The sequence below is a fragment of the Schistocerca gregaria genome, unplaced genomic scaffold (assembly GCF_023897955.1).
Source record: "Schistocerca gregaria isolate iqSchGreg1 unplaced genomic scaffold, iqSchGreg1.2 ptg000726l, whole genome shotgun sequence".
NCBI classification, from domain to species: domain Eukaryota; kingdom Metazoa; phylum Arthropoda; class Insecta; order Orthoptera; family Acrididae; genus Schistocerca; species Schistocerca gregaria.
In genome coordinates this window covers 2307084-2314920 of record NW_026062103.1, presented here as the reverse complement: position 1 = coordinate 2314920, position 7837 = coordinate 2307084, and the positions used below count along the sequence as shown (strand labels likewise).

The following is a 7837-nucleotide window of genomic DNA, read 5'->3' as shown; positions in this document are numbered from 1 at the left end:
GTCACCAAGTTTTTTCTGAACTAAATCGGGATATTTTTTAAAAAACCAAGACTAAACACACACAGGCTACAATTCAATGTTTTTTTTTTTTACCTTATTGAGATTTTTGCTCACTTTTCAATCTCCTTCATAGAATCTTCTCTTCTTCCTCAATAAAACTGGAGACATGTAAATCACTAAACCATCTTCATTATTATTATTATTTCAGCTTCTAATGTTGCTGCTGGGAAAAGGTTCCTCTCAGCTCACCAAGTGTTCACCATCATCTGAAACAAAACGGAAAAGTTTTAAGAAGTTGTCATAGTTTTCATAACAATGAAAAAAAATTCCTTCCACTAATCAGATTTCAGCTTGAAAAGTTCTTCTCTTCATCCTTGAGAAAGTTCTTTAACTGCACACATTCTTCAAACATCAAATCCCCATCTGCAAGAAATAACTTCTAGATATTCTGAAACTGAGCTCTGTTTCACTGTCAGTGAAAATGGTTTGAAAGTCCTGTAGACACTTTCTTCAAAGTCAAATCATTTTTCAACATAGTTTAGACTGTGCTGCAAGTAAACTGCCATTTTGTTGTGGTTTGCCTACTTTGTTCCTTTGTTGTCCTCGGTGTCTACATACTGGCTGAAAACATAGGGGTGTGCAGTACTGTCTACTGTAAATGATGTAGCCGACAGATGCACACTTGCGTTTCACAGTCTTCTACTTTCACTTTTCACATCCTCCCAATAATACACAGTTATGTATGGCCAGTGCACAACTTCCCATTTATATTTGTTTATAAGTCAACATCGGAATTAAAGTTACATAAAAATGACTGATTTTGCCCTATAATAAAAGATACTAACTAGGAATACTCAATATAAATTAGAAAATCAATTACACAGACAAAATTCAACCTGAGGGGGCTGCCTTTCTCTTTTATGAAAATGCAGATTACAATTCACATATGTTAATGGTAATTAGTTGAAAGTGAAGAAACAAATTTGAAGGAGGCATATTTCAAAACAAGGGGGAAGTAAAAATTAAAAAATTATCCCAGCTTCCTTTGTCACAATTTCTCTTTCGAATGTTTTGATCAGATCATCACGACGACTAAGGCTGCCACAGGGGAAGGAAACTGCACAACCCTATTCAATTTTTTCAGCAGAGAATTACAAAGCACTGTCATGATTGACCTCTGATGCACTATTCGAAAACAATGGCTATTTAGTCAAGTATGGCCACTTAGCGCTGTTAATAAAAGGAGGAGTTTAAGTCAGTAACTCATACAAGACTGCCCCTCATTAGAAATTGGTAATGAGCAATTTGAAGTGAAGACCACTTTATTTTATATAATGTTGTCCATTTTTATGTAACCAGGAATTTTATCTATCCCAACAAAGTACAGTTGGGAGTTGGGTTTCCAACCAGATATCTGGGATATCAGGCAACTATGGTCAAGACAGAATCCAAGTCTCCACATTATCAATGTGGCCTCAGATAGCACTAGCATCCCTCCCCCAAAGCATTGGTCTGTGGAGTAGGGTATGGGAAAACACAGAATGGGTACTCAGTCAGCAGAGTAGGATTCCATTCACTGATGCATCCAGGAGTAACCTGACATCTGATGATTGTCAAAGAAAGGTGTGAAAGCAGCAGGAAACTATGAGACTTCAGAAAGAAAGTTACCTGTTACTATGGCAGACTGAGTAACTTTTACTGTATGCTGCAATACAATTCAAAGTGATGCAGATACTACTTTTCACTACAGTCACTAAAACCTGTAAACAACAATTGTAACATCCCACAAACTGTTCAGTTTCTTGAAAATATAAACGTGTGCCTCAGTCATGGAAAAATTTGAGGATTGCTGTGTGAATTTCCTCTTTGATGGAAAATCTCTTTCCTGTCAAATATCCACTGAGCTTGCTGGAAAGACTGAATGGTCTTCATCAAATTGTTGGCACTGTTTCACTACGGCTGGATGCTACATTGCAAGAATTTCATGGCGAATTTGTGTGCAATTTATATGTTTGGCTAACAAGAAACTTAATGTTCCTTGTACCTCATCTTTGGAGTGCCATTTCACTCCCACAATGTGATGAACCTGTTGTCCGTACTGCAGCAGAATTGTCTCTCAGGAAATTGGTAACATGCCCACTCTTCTGAAAGGGTGCCGTGCCTGTTGCGTAACTTAATTTCAGAAGTCCCTATACCTCAAGTATGTCTCTTGAATGAATCAATAACCATCCAAGACCATTTCTTCAGCAATTCCTTTGGATCAGTGCTCATTGTGTAGAAGCAGAAGAAGATACATTCATGTGTGTGAGTCATGAGGCAACGGTTCAAATCTGTGTTCTGTATCTAGTGCAACATTATTTAATAATTCTCCTGATACTGTGTTACTATCACATTTTTACCGTTAAATGTTTGTTTGCTGATGGGGTGGTAGGGTCAACCAATAACCCTCTGGAAATTTATACAGTGAGATAATCACAAGCCTATTTGGGGCCCACCCAAACAGAACCCTGCTTGCCCCAGTACAGCATATTCCATAGCAGTTACTCAGTAATGATTGTTTCACTCCCCTCAACCCTTATTGACAAATGGTGCATTTTCAAAATTATTTTTCTCCTACAATGTTCACAGTTCAGCCAATAAGATCAAAATCCCATGCACTATGACGTACAATGTTCCATTACTGTGTCATTGGATGGTAGGCAAAAGTATGTCCAGATCTTAGAGTAGCAATCGACTGTTCGTGTTAACAAGTCCCCAGCTCATGAAATCCATGTTTGACAAATGTGCACCCAGTCAATGAGACTGATCTCATCAGGATGGTCAACATTTGTCATGACCCAAAAATCAAAAGTAGCGTGTTTTCTGGAAGATGAGGAAGGCAATTGTAACCTGAGAGCTTTTATCATCTGCTTTTCTGGGGTTCCCATTGCACAGAATTAGTTCATGCTGACTATTTACTGAACTTTGTTGCTGCCTTAATCCTCAACAAAATTTTATATGAGGAGCTTACACACAAAAGCAAACATGTCAGGAATTTAAAATAAATGAGACACAGAATGGAACAAAACGAACAGGATAAGCAGAACCTAGATAATCATACAATTTAAGTGAAATAACTAATTAATGGAAAATCTCATATAAAGATGTGAAACAATTACTAACAAAGAGATAGAGGGGCTGGCCAGTACTTACCTCAGCTCAGTACAGCCGATAGAGACACAAAAAACAACCGAAAATTTAAGCTCCTAGCTTTCGGAATAAATGTTCCTTCATCAGGGAGGAGAGAAGGGAAGAAGGGAAAGTGGATTTAGTTACTCACAACCCAGGTTATGAAGCAACAGGGAAGGTAGCAAGGATGGAGGCATGGTTGTCAGAGGGAAGCCAAAGATATTCTACTGCAGGTACTGTGCCAGCTTCAATCCAAAGAGGATGCATACAGAAGTAAAGAGGTGTATAGTATAAAGATGTAGGATGTAAAGATGCATGAATGGCTAAAGAGGAAAGGGAAAGAGGAGAAGACTGAAAAGTAAATGGGAGTGAGGTTGTTTAACGTAGGTTTAGTCCAGGGGGATGGCGGGATGAAAGGATGTGCTGGAGTGCAAGTTCCCATCTCCGCAGTTCAGAGGGACTGGTGTTGGGTGGGAGAAGCCAAATGGCACGTACAGTGTAGCAGGTTCCTAGGTCCCTAGAATTATGCTGGAGGGCATGCTCCGCTACTGGGTATTGGACATCTCCTAGGCGGACAGTTCGTCTGTGTCCGTTCATGCGCTCAGCCAGTTTAGTTGTTGTCATACCGATGTAAAAGGCTGTGCAGTGCAGGCATGTCAGCTGATAAATGACATGTGTAGTCTCACACGTGGCCCTTCCTTGAATTGTGTATGTTTTCCTAGTAGCGGGGCTGGAGTAGGTGGTTGTGGGGGGATGCATGGGGCAGGTTTTGCAGCGGGGTCGGTTACAGGGGTAGGAACCGCTGGGTAGAGAAGGTAGTCTGGGAATATTGCAGGGTTTAACAAGGATGTTACGGAGGTTAGGGGGACGACGAAAGGCAACTCTGGGTGGTGTGGGGAGAATTTTGTCAAGGGATGATCTCATTTCAGGGTTGACTTGAGAAAGTCATATCCCTGGCGGAGTAATTTATTGATGTATTCGAGGCCAGGATAATATTGGGTGACAAGGGGGATGCTTCTGTGTGGTCTGAGGCTAGGAATATTGTTGTTGGACGGGGAGGAATGTATTGCTCGGGAGATCTGTTTGTGGACAAGGTCTGCAGGATAGTTGCGGGAGAGGAAAGCACTGGTCAGGTTATTGGTGTAATTGTTGAGGGATTCGTCACTGGAGCAGATACGTTTGCCACGAATACCTAGGCTGTAGGGAAGGGAGCGTTTGATGTGGAATGGATGGCAGCTATCAAAGTGAAGGTACTGTTGTTTGTTGGTGGGTTTGATATGGACAGAGGTGTGGATGTGAGCTTCAACAAGATGAAGGTCAACATCCAGGAAGGTGGCTTTGGTTTTGGAGAAGGACCAGGTGAAATTCAGATTCGAAAAGGAGTTGAGGTTATGGAGAAAATTAAGGAGTGTTTTTTCACCATGAGTCCAGACCACAAACATGTCATCTATAAACCTATACCAGGCCAGGGGAAGCAGCTGTTGGGTCTTCAGGAAAGCCTCCTCCATGCGGCCCATGAAGAGGTTGGCATAGGATGGAGCCATCCTGGTTCCCATGGCAGTTCCCCTGATTTGTTTGTAGGTCTCTCCTTCAAAAGTGAAGTAATTATGGGTGAGGATGAAGTTGGTAAGTGTGATAAGGAACGAGGTTTTTGGAAGATCTTCGGTTGGGCGTTGGGAGAGGTAGTGCTCAAGAGCAGAGAGACCATGGGTGTGTGGGATGTTTGTGTAAAGGGATGTAGCATCTATGGTGACAGGAAAGGTTTCAGGTGGGAGAGGAGTGGGAATGGATTTGAGGCGTTCTAGGAAGTGGTTTGTGTCCTTGATGTAGGATGAGAGCCTGCAGGTGATAGGTTGGAGGTGTTGGTCTACCAGAGCTGAGATACGTTCTGTTGGGGCTTTGAAGCCTGCTACAATGGGACGGCCAGGATGGTTCTCTTTGTGGATTTTGGGTAATAGGTAGAAGGTAGGGGTACGTGGCTCAGGTGGAGTGAGTAAGTCTATGGAAGCCATTGTGAGGCCTTGTGAGGGACCTTGGATTTTTAGGATTTTCTGCAGCTCAGTCTGAATGGAGGGAATGGGATCCAGGGTAACAGCTTTGTAGGTTGAGGTGTCGGAGAGTTGACGCAGTCCTTCTGCCACATACTCCACACGGTCAAGTACGACAGTTGTGGAGCCTTTATCCGCCGGAAGGATTACAATAGAGCGGTCTGTTTTCAGTTGTTTAATGGCACGGGATTCAGCTGGGGTGATGTTGGGGGTTGTCAGAATGTTCTTCAAGAAGGACTGGGAGGCAACACTGGATGTGAGGAATTCCTGAAACGTCTGCAAGGGATGGTTTTGGGGGAGGGGAGGAGGATCCCTTTGAGAAGGCGGTCGGAACTGTTCTAAACAAGGTTCGACACTGGGTCTAGTATTTGGGGGCTGTGTTTGGGTGGTGAAGTGATATTTCCAGTTGAGGTTCCGGGTGAAAGAGAGGAGATCTTTAACCAGGGCAGTGTGGTTGAATTTAGGTGTGGGGCTAAAGGTTAAGCCTTTTGATAGAACAGATGTCTCTTGAGGAGAGAGGGATCTGGATGAGAGGTTTAGAACTGAATTGGAGTTGGTGATATGTGGCATTTGACTGTGGTTATAGTTGAGATTTTGTCTGTGTGGGGTATGTGCTGGGATGGGGAGATTGAGTAGGGTGGCTAGGCTAGGTTTGTTGGCTATGAGGGGGGTTTGTTGACGGTTCTGTTGTGGTTGGTGTTTGTGAGGGATAGGGAGAGGGACCCCACTTCTTAGGTGTTGCACTAGCACTGTGGATAGTTTTTTCAGGTGGTGTGTGGCATGGGACTCAAGTTTGCAGCTGGCTTCTAGGATGATGTTCCTGAGTGTGTTCTCCAAGCAATGGTTTGAGAGGTGCAGGACTTTGAAGAGAGATAGGAGCTGTTGGGAGTGGTGGTTACATGAAGTAGTGTAGAGGTTCAGGACAAGTTGGGTAAGGGCTAAGGATTGAAGGTTCTGGAAGTCCAGGAGAGATTGGTGGAAGGAGGAATTGCACCCAGAGATGGGAACTTTTAAGGTAAGTCCTTTAGGGGTAATTCCAAAGGTTAAGCAGGAACGGAGGAAAAGTATGTGGGATTGCAGTTTGGCTACGGTAAATGCATGTTTCCGGAATGAATGTAAATAATGTGGTATAGGATTAGGGTACATAGTGGGTAACTGGTGGGTAGGGAAAATAAATAACTAAAGTTAGAATAGTAATCATAAGAAGGAATAAAACACGGAAGGAAGGGCGAGAAAGAAAGAAATTGTGTTGGTAACGTTAAATACCAAAGAAAGACCACCGAATAAGAAAAATACGGAAAAAGTTGACCAGACCAAGCAAGTATGTCCAGATCAGGGGAAAGAGAACACATGCTGCTCAAAAACAGAAATAGCGAGTAGCGAAAAAAAGATCGCGCGTGACGCAAAAAAGATCGTGCGTGCGCAAAAAAGATCTTACTTACTTACCTTAAAAGTTCCCATCTCTGGGTGCAATTCCTCCTTCCACCAATCTCTCCTAGACTTCCAGAACCTTCAATCCTTAGCCCTTACCCAACCTCAACTCCTTTTCGAATCTGAATTTCACCTGGTCCTTCTCCAAAACAAAAGCCACCTTCCTGGATGTTGACCTTCATCTTGTTGAAGCTCACATCCACACCTCTGTCCATATCAAACCCACCAACAAACAACAGTACCTTCACTTTGATAGCTGCCATCCATTCCACATCAAACGCTCCCTTCCCTACAGCCTAGGTATTCGTGGCAAACGTATCTGCTCCAGTGACGAATCCCTCAACAATTACACCAATAACCTGACCAGTGTTTTCCTCTCCCGCAACTATCCTGCAGACCTTGTCCACAAACAGATCTCCCGAGCAATACATTCCTCCCCGTCCAACAACAATATTCCTAGCCTCAGACCACACAGAAGCATCCCCCTTGTCACCCAATATTATCCTGGCCTCGAATACATCAATAAATTACTCCGCCAGGGATATGACTTTCTCAAGTCAACCCTGAAATGAGATCATCCCTTGACAAAATTCTCCCCACACCACCCAGAGTTGCCTTTCATCGTCCCCCTAACCTCCGTAACATCCTTGTTAAACCCTGCAATATTCCCAGACTACCTTCTCTACCCAGCGGTTCCTACCCCTGTAACCGACCCCGCTGCAAAACCTGCCCCATGCATCCCCCCACAACCACCTACTCCAGCCCCGCTACTAGGAAAACATACACAATTCAAGGAAGGGCCACGTGTGAGACTACACATGTCATTTATCAGCTGACATGCCTGCACTGCACAGCCTTTTACATCGGTATGACAACAACTAAACTGGCTGAGCGCATGAACGGACACAGACGAACTGTCCGCCTAGGAGATGTCCAATACCCAGTAGCGGAGCATGCCCTCCAGCATAATTCTAGGGACCTGGGAACCTGCTACACTGTACGTGCCATTTGGCTTCTCCCACCCAACACCAGTCCCTCTGAACTGCGGAGATGGGAACTTGCACTCCAGCACATCCTTTCATCCCGCCATCCCCCTGGACTAAACCTACGTTAAACAACCTCACTCCCATTTACTTTTCAGTCTTCTCCTCTTTCCCTTTCCTCTTTAGCCATTCATGCATCTTTACATC

At 43.6% G+C, this 7837-nt stretch overlaps 1 long non-coding RNA gene across 1 annotated transcript in view; it reads right to left on the bottom strand.

Annotated features, from left to right (window-relative positions):
* Positions 1-203: 203 nt before the first annotated feature.
* The window catches only part of LOC126320541 (uncharacterized), a 103677-nt gene continuing 96043 nt past the window's right edge, over positions 204-7837 (bottom strand). The window contains exon 3 of the long non-coding RNA XR_007558140.1: positions 204-266. This is a non-coding gene — a long non-coding RNA (uncharacterized LOC126320541). The remainder of the gene's footprint in view (positions 267-7837) is intronic.